This window comes from Pholcus phalangioides, unplaced genomic scaffold, assembly GCF_987345545.1.
Source record: "Pholcus phalangioides strain wild (caught in Gottingen) unplaced genomic scaffold, Ppha-v1.0 ptg000007l_1, whole genome shotgun sequence".
Lineage (NCBI taxonomy): Eukaryota > Metazoa > Arthropoda > Arachnida > Araneae > Pholcidae > Pholcus > Pholcus phalangioides.
Window position 1 is genome coordinate 34,175,821 of NW_028301600.1, and position 16,283 is coordinate 34,192,103.

At 33.1% G+C, this 16,283-nt stretch overlaps 1 protein-coding gene across 5 annotated transcripts in view; it reads right to left on the reverse strand.

The window, feature by feature from the left end:
• Positions 1–16,283, reverse strand: part of LOC149085219 (orexin/Hypocretin receptor type 1) — a 62,397-nt gene that overhangs the window by 15,876 nt on the left and 30,238 nt on the right. The window lies entirely within an intron of this gene.

Consider the following 16,283-nt stretch of genomic DNA (forward strand, 5'->3'; position numbering starts at 1 on the left):
GTTGCTCGTCCTGATTCGGGGCGATGTAAATGAAACCCAGCCTGCCTATACAGTTTCAAGTCCAGAACTATTTCTAGCCATTACATGAAAATAAATATCTTTGCATTCAAGATATATTACTCGATAAGCAGAAAATGACGTGGCTTCATGTCAATGCCCATTAAAAGAACCGTGCATTTGTTCCACTTTGGAAGAGGTGAATGCGAGGTCCGAGAACCTCATCTTAGTGTCTTGTGGTATCAAAAGAACTTTCTCTGAAAATATGGAGGGCTGTATTTTCATAAATACAGTATTATATGTACCCAGACTAAAATACTACCGTTAAATACAGTATTATATGTACCCAGACTAAAATACTACCGTTAAATACAGTATTATATGTACCCAGACTAAAATACTACCGTTAAATACAGTATTATATGTACCCAGACTAAAATACTACCGTTAAATACAGTATTATATGTACCCAGACTAAAATACTACCGTTAAATACAGTATTATATGTACCCAGACTAAAATACTACCGTTAAATACAGTATTATATGTACCCAGACTAAAATACTACCGTTAAATACAGTATTATATGTACCCAGACTAAAATACTACCGTTAAATACAGTATTATATGTACCCAGACTAAAATACTACCGTTAAATACAGTATTATATGTACCCAGACTAAAATACTACCGTTAAATACAGTATTATATGTACCCAGACTAAAATACTACCGTTAAATACAGTATTATATGTACCCAGACTAAAATACTACCGTTAAATACAGTATTATATGTACCCAGACTAAAATACTACCGGTCAGATTTTGATCTCGTTCTGTGATGTTGAGAAATGTAACGTGTTTTTTATAGGTCCTCACAAAATTATGTTACAATGAAAATCGCTGTAAACTGAATTCTAATTCATCTGACAAAAAAAAGTAACTTTTTCTTTCTCTTTCCCACGTCCCTAAACCTCGTCCTAAAAGTTTTGGACACAGGTACACGAATTTCATTTTGGGGAAAAAAGTGAGACAAATGCCCTTAAAAGCAATAAAATGTAAATAATTCGAAGAACGTATTAACAATAAATAACAGTTACATACATAAAAACATGTAAACTCAAAACTCTGACAGTCCCATTTTGCCTGAAGGGAAGTTAGTTCAAGTAATAATTACTATTTTTAAAAAAAGCATTTTTCGAAGGAAACAACTCGCCTTCTAAGAAAAATATTTTTCGAGTGCTGTGGTATTTCATTGAAGTCCCAACAAAATAGTGTTTATGGAAATCTAAAGCTAAAAACACAGATGTATCCACGCCAGACTGCATTTTCATGTGGAAAAAGAGACCAGAGAAAAGTTGAGTACAAATGCGGTATATTTGTTGTTTCTTTAGGCGAGACACTTTTGAGTATTAATTACAACGTGAGTTTCATTTTTGAAAGATTATTATTTTTTTAAATTTTATTTTATTGTATCGTTAGCAATATTTAAATCGAACTAAACAATAAAAAACCGTAGAAAATGTCTCTTGCAAAATCTTATTACCTGAGGCTGTGAATAAATATTTAGAGTGAACTATGTTTTTATACTCGTACCTTTACACTTTTTTATTTCTTCAATACAGGAAATTTGACTCCGTAACGTATGATTAAGATATTAATATATTATTATTGAGAGTTGGAAAGATGGGGGAAAAAAGCGAAGCAAAATTTTAATAATTCCTGGCGTGTTTAAATATTGATATTGGTTAGAAAAAACTTTGGGTTGCTCGTGATGAAAAACTGCGCAACTGCGTCGTTGTATGCATGTACTATTAATAAAATGACATACACGGAAAAAAAAATGTGAAATATATGAAATTTAATAAAATTTGTTTCGAATGTACCTTGTTTATTTTCAAATACGACAAAAGTATAAGTACACTCTCCGGCATATATTTCATCTGTCAATATTGACCAAACGGGATTACGCAAAACCGAAACATGCAAACCAAATATTAAAATTAAATTAATTTTTTTCCATTAGTTTAGGAATTTGGTTGAAGAATTCCACTCCACTGATAAGATTTATTTAAATTTTTGATCATGATTAAATGTATTGAAGTCTGCTTCAGCCATAAACATTCCAGAGATCTCGTTTAAAAGAAATGTCTCCAAAGAAATACAAACCCTGTATTCAATATTTGAAAATAACATTAGTAGAAGTTACAGAATTGAATTGTATTGATAAAAATGATATTTTACTTCGAAATTTTAAACAAAATGTTTTTTTGTTAGAATTTCACACTCTGTTCTTATACGTATTCATACGTGATTGCGATCCATGAGAATTCGAATAAATGAACCCCCATTGTGTTGAGCATTTTCAGTGTTAACGTGAATAAATGTCAGGAAAAAAGCCATTTAGAGTTCCGCTTTGCCACTTTAAGTGGGTAAAAAAAATTACTGCAACGTGTAAGCTTTATGGTATGGTAGTAGGAAAAACTCTATGCTGTGTATTTGTCATTTACAATCAACTTTGCTCCTATACACTTGACGTATCGTTTACATTCAAAGCAAAAGAGTATTGAAAAGATAGTATTATATTTCTCTCTTCCTCCAAGTTTTTTTAAAGCGTGAAATTATTAAATTGTTGCATTCCTATAGAGAAACATGAAGCCCAAGAGGAAACTTCACGTCGATATGAAGAAACATCAAAACAAAGCGCAAAAAATAAACCGTAGAGGTTAACTCTTTTCCTTTTATATTATATTATGCTTCCATTCAGTTTACATGGGTATAAATTTGCGATTTTTCCTGTCCCGACGACATTTTTCTAGTGGAATTTTCGCTTTGTTTCCCTTCGAATGCCTCTTCTTTCGTAAACAAGATAATAAATTCGGAATGGCTTATACAGAAGTTTGATGGAGATAACCGTACCATGTCTATTCGTCGTGTAATTTTGCCTATGCATTCGCCTCCTCCAATTTTATTTTTTTTTTCGATAAAGAATTCATGGAATTTATTTTCTGTTGGGTCGTCCTACAGGACTCAAGAAATTCGATCAGTAAAGACCCTCGGTTACTTTTACATGGCTTTTTTGGGCTGAAACCTAGATGGTAGGATTTTATTTGGCATGCTTAGTACGCGTGTTATGTGTCCACATGTTATCCTTCGGAAAAGCGAAGAAAATTCTTTCGCAAAGTCTTGGAGCGCTAAAGAATGTCTTGTTTTTTGTTGTTGAAAAAATAGCATTGTGGAAGTTGTTTTTTAACATTGAAATTCCAAAAACTCCAGTTGATTCAAAATGTAATTCAGTTGGTATCCTGAAGTCATACAAGCATAACATCCCTCTTCGATGGAAAGTAACGATAGCATGATATTGTGTAGAAAAAAAACCCCTCATGATTTAACTGAATTCTTTGAGTGAAAACGAAACCTCAATTTAAAAGATCGATCAATGTAAGTTGCAGGACGTGAGCTATGAAGAGAGAGACTTAATTCTTTGAACATGTTTTCTTCAAAAGAACATAGGCACCAGGACATATGATTGAAGTACTTAGGATTTTCAATAATTTCTAAGAATTTGGGTGGTGTTACGAGATTCATTTCCTAACAGGGATGTAAATCTATGGAATAGTATTCTGTTACCGTGAGTACACCCCCGATAGACACCTTTGGAAGAAAATACGATAAGCTTGGTGGGAATAATCGAGCAGCTAATCATACTTAAGTGACTGACCGTCATACTTTTATGGGCATTTATGTATGTATTATCCGTTGACGTCAAAAATAGAAATAAATTACCTTTTGGGTGAGACAATATACTAGGGAAACAACGTCGGTTAACCCAAAATAAGAAGAGAACGGCAGCTAGACGCGTTTCGGAACTGTATTAAGCTTCTTCTTCAGTAGCCAAGAAAAATTGAAAGATAGCGAAAAGGCAAATACTCCATATAGCGGGAGTTACCTGCTGTTCAAGACGGAGTCGAAATAAAGTCAAAATATCAAGCCTCGCCATTCTCAATCAAGTAGGACTACCAGCATGGCAGTTGAGAAATGACTGGCAACCACTGAGCTATAGCGAAACTGGAGTGAAGACTCCCTATACAATAACAAGGAAGTGTGTGAGCAGACGCGGAGAAATGCAAAAGTGGGCGTGTCGAAGCGAAGAGGGCAAAACATTGCATTCCGTATGTGTAGTACTTCAGCATTTAAATTATAGGGAAACTTCCATCTTCAGTATTTTTTAGCGCAGTCTCTTTAATTTCTTTCAATTGTTTTCATATTATTTTATTAGTATACTTGTCCATCTGCACATATACAAATGGTGATATCGTGTTCTGCCTATAATTGCACCAACCAATGGGGAAAATTAAAGGGAATGAAAATAAACTTCGGTTTCATAGGTAAGTGCACGTGGTTTTATATTAAAAGGTGCGTTGATTTTTATACTACAATTGTAAAAGTGTAGTTTCCATTTCACATTCAATTTCTGTTTAATGAGCATAATTCAAAATAACAAATTAATTTCACATGAATTTTAAACTTCATAAATATTTTTTGAAATCGTGTAGAAATTTCTTATTACTATTAGAGTTAGAATTTTTATGACCGAAAAACTGACAAAATATGCTCCATAAAAAATGCATTTATGTCCTAAAAAAACTGAAAATGCCTTAAAGAACTAAAATTATGCCCTATAAATCAAAGAAACAAAGAACCTGAATATTTCTATTTCTGGTAGAATTAATTTTGGGAAAATAATGTGAGACATTTAAATGAGGAGTAACAAAATGCAATTAACCCTTTGCGCTCGAGAGGTGACTCTCGGTCACCACTTGATTTGATGCGGTAACTCGAGAGGTGACTCTCGATCACTACTCGGTTTGACGCGATAATTCGAGCGGTAACGATGTTTATTTAGGTTTGGTTTGGGCAATACCGCTTCACGAGTGTGTTCAACAATATATGCGTATAAAACAACTTCTAATCTTTAATCTTAAATATATTTTTTAGATTTATTGTTATATATGAATTTTCGCGTTAGTTCGAACTCGACAGTCGTGTGGCAATAGGAATATTATTTTCAATGTTACGGAGCCCAATAAGCATGGAATACGATGAATCAGTTCAAGTGAAGATGAGTTGGATTTTTCGTTGATGAAGAACGAAATTACGTCTATGTATAGACTACTTGACGATAGAAATGAGGAAAGCAGTGATGAACATAGCGATGAAGTAAGAGGTGTAAGAAGGTGAAAAATCAGGGTAATAGATAGTGAATGTAAAAGTGACAGTGATTCCGCAATTTGTAAAAAATTTGGTTGACCAATTGAGAGATTTCCGGAAAAAACGAGATCGAGCTTCTAGTACTTCGCACTGCAGTTTTGATGAAATCTGATTGAATGGCAAGCTACATGTTATGCTAACTGGAATTAAGAAAAATGGTGGAGCAAATCACAGATGAGAACGTGATAGTGATGCTGATGGAGAAAAAATTATTCTAGAAACTGTTGCCAGATTTTTGAGAAGGGTGGTGTGCTAATTACGTCGTTGACGAGTTGGTTTGAGTTTTTGTAGATGTGTAATGATTCATAGAACTCCAAGTCAAACGGTGAGGGCGTTTTTGAATACTTTTGGCTGATGAAAAGTTCAGTTTATGGTCAAAGGAGCAGCAATGTTGGGCTATGGATGAGCGATTAAAGTCTTGGTTGGTTACGTATCTTCTATGCTCGTTTAAACGGTAGTTAAGGACACGTTTAGTTTGACCTATATATATGATAATCCGGGGATCGGACAACTAGGGCATCTACGCCCTAGTTGTTGAGTCGGTCGATGGGATCTTCTAGTTTAGAGAAGCTGATTTAATTGATGGGGGTGAAGATCACGGAAAAATTATATTTACGGAGGATTTGTGCAATACGTTGGCTGTGTGTGTGTGTGTGGTTTTTGGTAAGAAAAAGGCAAAATGATCAAGTTTTTGTATTCGGGATTAGGTTTGGTTGCGGAAGTATTTCTGATTAATTTGCTGTGTAGATTGTCTATCAGGGAGTTGCGGTAGTCGCGATCGACTGCTATTGCTTTCATAGCAGATAGATGGCAGCACTGAAAAATCAAACATAACGCTACATACGCACTGAAGACCGTTAGGTACACCCGCACAGTTACACTTCCGGCACAGCTCACTAGGTAGTAAATTGCCCATAGATGGTGACAGACCTGAATTGTGCTCGGTTTGAAAGAAAGAAAGAAAGGTTAGGTCAGGGAGTAATTTTAAATGGTCGATAGAGCCTGGGCGGTGCACGGTATGAAATGAAATGAAAATGGTTAGGTCGGGGTTATCACATAATTTCTTAACCACCATGATGGCAGTCCTACTTGATTGAGAATGGCGAGGTTTGGTGTTGGCATTTCGACTTCATTTTGACTCTTTGTCTTCAACAGCGAATAACTCTCGCTTTATGGAGTATTTGCCTTTACGCTAACTTTAAATTTTTCTTGGCTACTGAAGAAGGAACTTCATGCAGTTCCGAAAAACGTCTAACTGTTGTTCTCTTATTTTGGGTTAACCGACGTTGTTTCCCTAGTATAGTGAATTATCCCTTCAACTCATTTTAGTTTATTTTTATGAATTATTCGTAACGTATGAATAATAAAAGTTAAAGTTAGGAATAATAAAAATAGCCTAAAAGCTATTAGAATTCTTTTAAAGGATCAGGAATAGCCTAAAGGCTATGACAACCATATTGTTATGGGCATTTCTTTCTTGAATGTTATTTCTTTTATTAATTTATTTCATAGCCTTTTCTTCATTTATTTTTCTTTCCAGCCAACTTGTTGGGCAATTCACCAGTTTCAGCTTTAGAATGTTATTTGTAAATTCGAGTTGATTAAAAATGGGAAAGAAATCAGGAAAATACTGCTGTTCTAGGAAAAGAAGCGTGTTGCTTTCTTATATACTGCATATTCAAAATTTTCTGCTGTATATCTTGTAGAGCATCCGTTCCTAGAACAAAATAACAATATCCCACAGTAATTGAAATGTAGAATAACATGCACAAAAGAAGAAAATTGTAGTCAATGGTGGAGGATTTTATCCTCTTTCAACAGGTTTACACCACTGTCGGTCGATTAGTAGTGAAATCGTTCATCCCCTCGGCAACAAAAAATATTTTCAGCCATATGCCACTGATAACATACATTGTGAACTTGCGTGAACTCTGCTAAAACGGGTTAACTCGGATTGATGGAGAAAATGTGGTTAACAGCTTTGAATGGTTTAAATTTTTCTGGAAAAAATGAAAAATAAATATATTAAATTATCTTTTTTTACGTTTTTCACACACACAAGTTCGTTTTTTTTCCGTTAAGTCAAATTTTCAAGATTAAAAAAAAAAAATTCATTTTAACTTTTAAATTAGTTTTGGGTGATAGAACTCCTCATTCAAAGGGAAGAAGAATAAGAAAGAAAGGTAAAATATCAAGAGAAAGAAAAATAATATGTTTGAAATAATTATCTGGTGAAATTCGAGTTCCTCAAATCAATTTCGGGACCAATGCTAACATGGAAAACATACAACATAGGAAATGTGGAAAAGGACATAACACACAAAAAGTTTTCTTCCTTTCTCCAAAAGTTGTTTTTCTTTTTTTATGGCTGCAAGTCCCATTATCAGAAAAGTTACTAAAGAAAGAAATATCTAGCATATATTGGCTGGCAGGAGACTGGTGAAACCTTGACGACATACTGTATTTATAAAACTTGCATTATTGAGACATACAAAGTGATAGGTCTAATGCAATCTTTTCGTCATCCCTTAGGAAATCATTCAGAGTAGATGAGATTTTTTTATGTGTTCCATAATCTCGACGAAACTTTGCGCAACACATTCAATTATCATTTAGGCCAAGTGAGGGAAGGGAGTATATTGCTTTAGCCAAATATTTCGCAGATGACGGTTTTTCGCGTTGCTTCTTTGCTATTGGTGCCAGCGATATAAGCGGAAATTTAATTAAAATTATCTAGTTGTGTCATATCCTTTGCAACGGAGCAAATGGTATCAAAATTCGTGTTGGAAGCTGTATTGAAATCAGATCGATTGCATTGTGCGTATTAACTGATCAGGAGCTATTGTGATGAGTAACAGTACACTATTCGTAATCCTGAATCAGGTTATCGAGGACAATAGAAAGTTATAGAGCATTATTATTGATTCCCTGAAAGGACAGTCGTAGACTATGGCGTAAATTGTCAATGAACATTTTTCCCCATGTTTTGCTATAATTGATTAAAAAAACCCCGTCTTTCTTAGTAACATACAATAATATTGAAATTTGAAAAATAAGTAAATTCAATATCAAGTTTAAGGCAAAATGTTGAAACATCTTTTATAAATTCGGCATAAACATTTATTTTCTGACCCAGCCCTAAACCATATAAAATCACCTTTTGCGATACGTTGGGGCTGTGATCGGTTGTTAGAAACAAAACTGCAATATATTCACATTTTAAAATTTAAATTTCTTATGACTCAAATTTGATACTAATTCTATACTGAACCTTGGATTTTCTTTAGTAATTTAAACACAATACAACTTGCATTACCGTCATATGGAAGTCTAATTTCCGAAACAACTCATATATTATAATGATAATTTTTAAATAGAGAAGAACATTAAAGATATAAACCATGATATTTAGGAAGTAGTCCAAGAAATACTTTTCGTATTTCGATTGTACCTCGTAAAATCACTCATATAAATGCTGACCCTAAAACTGGATGGCTATCGTTAACCAATTTTGTTTACGCAACCGAATTTAAAATTACTTCATGACTTTTCATAAAAATATGAAGTCTTGCTATAAAAAAAACACAAAATTCGTTTCGTGAGAAATTTTTAGAAACACGAAAACATGTCTAGAATAAAACAAGATGAAGTCACGTCTGCTTATCAGAAATGTTTTGGAGTTATTTTCAGAAATAAAAAAACATGGATCCTACTTTTTATTTTGATAATACGCAAAAAGATATGATTGCTTCCGAGTCTCTTTCCTAAATTCTTCTCAATATTTACTCAATAATAAAAAAACCCTTTTTATAACTTAAGTGGTTTTTGTGTTTGACTAGATGTTATGGGAGCCATGCGATCATGTGTCTACAGCTTTAAGTCCTGTTAAAGGTTGAAAAATAAGTTTGGAAGTGTCTCTGAAATAAAATGCATCAACGAAGCTATTGAAATTATCTGTCCTAACATTTGCTCTGAGACATCACATTTTTCGATTATTTTTTTGAATTGTCGTATCTGGAAGATGTTTTGCATGTATTATTACTAGAAGGCAAGAAAATTTTATTTGATCGAAAATAAAACTGGATGTTCAATGAGTATGCATGAGCATGTTATTTGAACCAAGGACAAGAGTGATCAGATCCCGACAGAAGACTGAGTGGTAAAGTGAATTTTTATGTTGAATTCTTGATATAATTTCACAAAAAAACACCGATGTATTGATGATTAGATGTAATTTTGCTTTTAATCATTCCACCTTCACGGGGTGTGCTGACATATTTCCAATTAAATACCGGTGAACGTGGAGATTAGCCCACATGCTATCACTAACCAAATTTGAAGCTCACGCGTGAAATCTCCTCTTGGTACAGAAGTAGATCAAGTGTGTTGAATTTCACCGTATCGATTACGATAAAAAATTGTAGAGAGTATAAAAAGAAATGTGATAGAAATATAACAATTAATGTGTAACAAATAAATATAACAATTAATGTGTAACAAATAAATACAATAACATAACAACAAATAAATATAATATAACAACAAATAAATATAATAACATGACAACAAATAAATATAATAACATGACAACAAATAAATATAATAACATGACAACAAATAAATATAATAACATGACAACAAATAAATATAATAACATGACAACAAATAAATATAATAACATAACAAATAAATATAATAACATTGTTATGCGGAGGTGAACTCGCAAAGAAGTTTGTTGTCTTCACTGGGAATCGAACTCCGGACCTCTTGTAATCCAGATAATCCGCTACCTATACACCACAACAGTCACAACTCTGCTTTCTTTGTTTCGTCACAATACTGTGAGTGAAATAAAGAAAGTGGAGTTGTGTTTCTCGTAGTATATATGTAACGCACTTGCAGCATTCCAAACGAGTGTAATCAAGAACTATCACGTACCAAATATAGAAAAATTAGTATGCCAGAATTCGATATGTAAGTGACAAAGAGATTACGTGGAAACTAACTGAAGATCTAATTCAGAAAATCTGATAAAGATTGAATGTTAACGATGATCATATTTTCAAGCTAGATAACAGATCAAATTGAGCAAGGGAAGTTATCAATTGGATTTTTATTATTGGTTTAGACATGTAATATAGCATGGAATAGAAACTCTGAGAACAACCTCAATCAGGGAATCTGTCACGATAGCAGATGAAATATATTTATTGAAATAGTTGTAGGATAGGCATGGGTAAATGCTTCTCTAGAGAATTCGAAACCTTTCCTGCTGGTATGCTGGTAAGCTTCTAAGTTTTGTGTTGATGTTATTTACAGATCTTAGACACTCGTGAAAAATACGAGTTTATCTATTTACAATTGCGACTATTACAGTGTTCAATTTGAAATTGTACCGCATTCCACACGTTGATGAATATCAAACTGAAATCATTTTTAGTGATGGTAATTAGCACAAATTTAACGACATAGGTTCACAAAAATACAGCGAGGGAGTTCATAGCCTTACTTGATAAGATGAACGTGACTGAGATGGTTTAAGGGGGCACAGGACTGTTGATTGAGCGAGACTGCGTGATTTATTACACCACAAATTCCACAATGGTGATACGGAAAGACTGTTTTTTGGTGGCAAAATTATCTCCAAAAAACTGTAGGCAATAAGATCAGCAGATCTCACCAGTAAAAACTGCATTTTGTGGAGATATTTAAAACAGACCGGAAAAAAAAACCAATTTGCGTCCCATAAAACAGCTCAAAATGAAACTGCTGTTGCCGTCTGATTATATAACACCAGAATGTTATATTAGGTCATAAGAAACATGCTGAAACGTGTGGGAAAATATAGAGACCTCATGTGCAACCCTTATTGTCGCTAAGAGCATTGATTTGCCTATATATGTATGGTTTATTAATATACTTCCTTATCATGATGCTTTCCCGGTGTGTGAAACTTGGAATTGAATGCTTTGTTCAATTCCTTTGTACTTCACCTGCAAGGATCGCCGGGATCAAATACAGCTCCGGTCTATAACTACAAGATAACTTTGTGTCTTAAAATCTGATCAAGTTTGAATTTCAAATGAGCATGGAAAATTTACGATTACAAATATTAATTTGTAATCAATTTGACATCAATTTCATCAATGATGCAAACATAGTGAATATTAATTTTTTTGTACCTAAGTTAAGAGTGCTGTTCAACCTAGTTGGTCTGTGGCCAAGTAAATGTGTTTTGCACTAATGAACCCTGGACGGATCGTACGATTCCTCGGGTTAATATCGGAATACAATAACTGTTTGTGTATCTGTGTTCTGTATTTGTCTGTTATTGTATATTTCTGTATTATGTGTTAATTAAATTTCAATTTCAACTTTATTAAAATTTTATGCATCCTCTGAAGGGAAGGTTGTGATGGGAAGTTATTTATACACACACACATATATATAAGTACTGTAAGACCAAGTAAACTTGCATGGGAATAAATGAAGAGAGATTGAATACAAATACAAAGGCTACAACAGACAAAATGCCCATCGAAATGTCTGAAAAAAAATTCCCACAAAAAATATGGATGTCGAATATATACCTAAACTATATCAAAAATACAACAACCTAAAATAAGAGCAATAAAATACCAATAGTTATAATAAAATATAAATATACTGCCCATAAAAAATTATGGTTAGCTTCTCGATTTTATCCCAATATTTTTATAGTATTTCTTTTTAAATGTGTCAGAATTCACGACCCCATGAGGTAAGCTGTTCCATTTATTCACAACCCTGTTGGAGAAAAACTCCCTGCGACACCACAACATAGAATTGTCCCTTACTAATCGATACTTGTATTCCCTTGGTGAAGCAGTTGATTATTTGTAACTCATGGCCCATTTTATTCATCCCGTTGAAAATTTTAAACCCTTCGATCATATCCCCTCGACATCTGCGCTTTTCCAATGTAAACATATTCAAGAAATCAAATCTCTCTTCAAGCCCTTTCCAGCATGGCCCATCCGCAAGGTAACCTGCTTATATCCCACAAGGGACAGAGCGGGGAGCAATGTTTGGTGTTTGCATAGCTTAAGCCCCGTGTGCCATCAAAATCACGCGTTACTCTTCTCTGCACCCCGTCGACTAAGTCAACGTCCCTTTGTAAGTATGGTCTCCAAAACCTCACGGCATACTCCAATCCAGGATGAACTAAGCTAAATGGAAGGATCATTTCAAGGTAACGCGAAGAGACCTTTTTGCAGAAAGAAAAAAAAAACACAACTATATAGTTGTTAGCATTTACAAATACAAATACAAATACAACGCCACAACAGACAAAATGCCCAACGAGGTGGCTGATAAAAAGATGCCCATAAAAATATGGTTGTCATATATTTCAAAAATACAGCAACCCAATTAAAAATTGCATTTTTAATTGGGTTGCTGTATTTTTGAAATATATGACAACCTATATATGACAATATAATATAGAAATAACTGTTGTCGGTCGAAGTAAATTATTGAAGTGAAGCTACATAGAAATGCAAATTGGAAAATATAAATGAATTAATATTTATTTGTGCAAAGAAAGACAACATGCAAAGAAAAATGAATTCTGAAAAAAAAAGTCTTACTAGGTATCACAGGAAAAAAGACTACAGTGGTATTGTCGTACCTAACGATTATCACAGAACTTTGTCGTCACACTAAATAATAAATAGGATTTCTGAGAGGAGAGAGATGATGAGGCGAGCCCAAGAAAACGATGGAAGATAGGTTCTGTGGTGACAAACACCAACATAGCCTCAGGATAGAAGATGAAGAACACCAAGATTATATTTAGTGATGAAAGAATCAATAAGAAATCATATTCTCGCAAGAGAATGCTATGATTAGATACACGCGAAAGTTGAGATCGTTTTCCACTGATTGAAGGATAAACCTAAATTGAAGAAAGAGTCAATACAAAATCAAATGTCACGTAGAGTTTAGTAACTAAAATAGAAATAAAATTTTGTGATAAGGAAAAAAAAGCGATTAAAAGAAAATATTCGATAGGATTGGTCCATCACGGAAAATTTCTGAAGCGATTAGATGAAATTGAAATAGGAGACACTTTTTGAATAGAATGTATTCGAAGAAAAACATTTCTTTCGTATTTAAGTCCTTTTTGATTCAGAAGGGTGTAATTACAGTTAAGTACTCTATACCAATTTATTCGTTCACTGGTGGTAGACAGGATCCTTTACGTGTTAAATATTTAGATTTTTATACCTAATTTATGGATCGTAACTTAATAAAGTTACGGTGCACATTACATGCACACTTTCTTATCAACTGCATTTTTTCCTGAAATATACGTATAAATTATAAAATATCGAAACAATTTATAAAAATATGTGAATTTATTTTGCCTATGCAGACGCTAAAAAGATGCACTTAAATACATTTGGTTTATTAATTACGTTTGTTCTATTAATTTTTGTCTGCCCTATTTCCCATTATTATTTTTTTCTGTTAATGTGTCAGAAAATTCATTTTTTTTAATCTTCGAAAACTATGAGAACATAACTTTTGCTCCAAAAAATAGTTAATATATGTTTAAAAATTCTGGATGCAATGCATTCATTGTTTAGAAAATATAAGGTATCTGACTGTTTCAAATAACAATCTTAGGTTATTCCGGAACAGAAATCAGACTGTCAGAGTAAGACAATGTTATGGCTCATCCTGTCGATATTCTTCAAAATTTCGAACAATTACCGCTTTAGTTTCAAACTTTCTGTAGCTTAAAAGTATTTAAAAATCGTTTTAGTCGAGCCACTCCAATACATTCGAGATTTTCGTAGCAATTTTCAGCCTGCCATCGATTAGCTCTATGACAACATGGCTTCCGGAATCCCACCACGAATTTCGAACTAATGAGAAATAAATTGCGGGAAAGAGAAAATATGTGTACAAAAGATTTTGAGCTGAAACTACTTTTGTATACTACGGTCCAATCTGTGAGTTTCCACGAGACTATGTCATCTCCAGAGATATATGTAAGATGAAATATGGAGATGAAATCGATTGAATTTCCTCTATTCATACAAGAAAACCTCTAATATGATCATACGATTGAACACACTGCTAAATTAAAAGTCATCACTAATTTAAATTATTTTCTATTCTACAACGTTGTCAGGTATCATGAAAATATAAATTGAATGCATAAAATGAAATTCGTTTTGTCTAGAAAAGCCAAAAATATTTTTAATTGTATGCTACGTATTATAAACACATCTGTTTTTCTTCATAAAATCTTCTAATTTCGAAAAAGAATTAATTTAAAATTTTAATGCTAGAAAGAACATTTTCTTTTGTTGATTTTGACATTCTAAAATGAATCTAATGAAAAAAAAAGTAAGAAAGATTTTCGTGGCACCTTCAAGTTTTCGTTTGGCTAACAGAGATCAGATCAATATTTCCATTAGCTTACTTTGAGAAATTTCGTTCCGTCGCACCTGCGATCCATAAGAGTAGAAAAATTTGACGCACATCAGAGTGGATGCCACTGATGAGAGAGAAGTAAAAACAAAAAGACAGAAAGGGCTTATGAAAATTCCGAAAATAAACGAAATCGTGGGTGGAAAACTATTATTTCTGTGAAATAGTGAGTCATCACCATTGACTAATAGCTTCTTCGAATTCAATCCTTATAAGGCTTAAATGGAAAACGTTTAATGCTCATTGGTACTCTGGTGATGTCTGTCTAAAATAACAGAAATGACATGCTTCAAAGATTTCTAGAAAAGAAACTCGAGTACAAACCAAATTGTTTCTACATCTCCTCAAGTAGTTTGAGATAAATTGTATTTTACATTAGTATTACATAATTGCGAAACATTTTCTATTTTCGCTTATGACAAAATTCCTGTTTATGTGAGTCGTTGGAGTTGTTATTATAAACTTTGAATTTTTTTTTGAAATCTTGAAATACGTCAGTTTCTGAATTAGAACTCACACGATTCTGTATATTCGCCGTGTGAAAATAATTTTCTATTAAAATTCAGAATGTTCGTGCCGGCGCGAAAGCTTAGGAATTATACAGAGAAAATCTCAACTAGGTTAATTTAACGAAAGCCTCAAAATCAGGCATTTCAAAATTGTTTTCATCATCAGAAATTTGTTTAATTCTTGAATAAAATTGCGTAGGGATGCATATAAAAGTACTTAAAAGTATTTTTTAGTCATTAGCTCTTAATAAACAACAATCCCCTCTTACTTTTATAGTTCATGCAAAACACTTGCTTTTTGAAAAATATCTAACCTTCTTACCAAGGCAAAAAATACTTTCAAATCTAAACAGATTCAATTTTATAGTATTTGAAGTTGTAAAATTTGTTCACATGAGCAGATCGTTTAAAACGATTGAAAACCTAGGTTTTTAAGTTCAGAAATAAATAAGGATTAGATTTTTATAATCCGATTGTTGATAGAAATCCTTCTGTATCTTTTGTAAAATATACAAAACATTTAAAGTTTGCGAATGTATATAAATACTCTTGACAATCTTTTATTGAAATGTATAAAATATATCCTTTTTGAAACATGCAAATTAGTCAAGTATTGGTAGAAAAAAACTTCTGCATCGGTGTCAGTTTTGATTATGATGAACTTCGAGTTGTTTTTCCTTTTTTTTTTGTTTATTTAAGAATGTAGAGAATCTTCGTTTTGACGCAATTTCACATAGCCGTATTTGTACTAAAATTCTCAGACCTTTGCGTTTCGCAATTAGGAAGTCTGAAAGGCACATTAATCGCACAATACAGAAACACTCGAGGAACAGAAATATTAAACATGGTCAGTTTCTCTCCAGTAGAGGAGAGGAAATGAATTGCTATTTGAGACACACAAATCTTGAGAATCTCTACTACTCCTTGTGGATGGAGGAAACGGGGTGTTTTGCTTTAATCGCTTTTATTATGGCATGTTTCTCTACCCATATCAGTTTTAATTGTGCGGTCTTCTCTACCCATA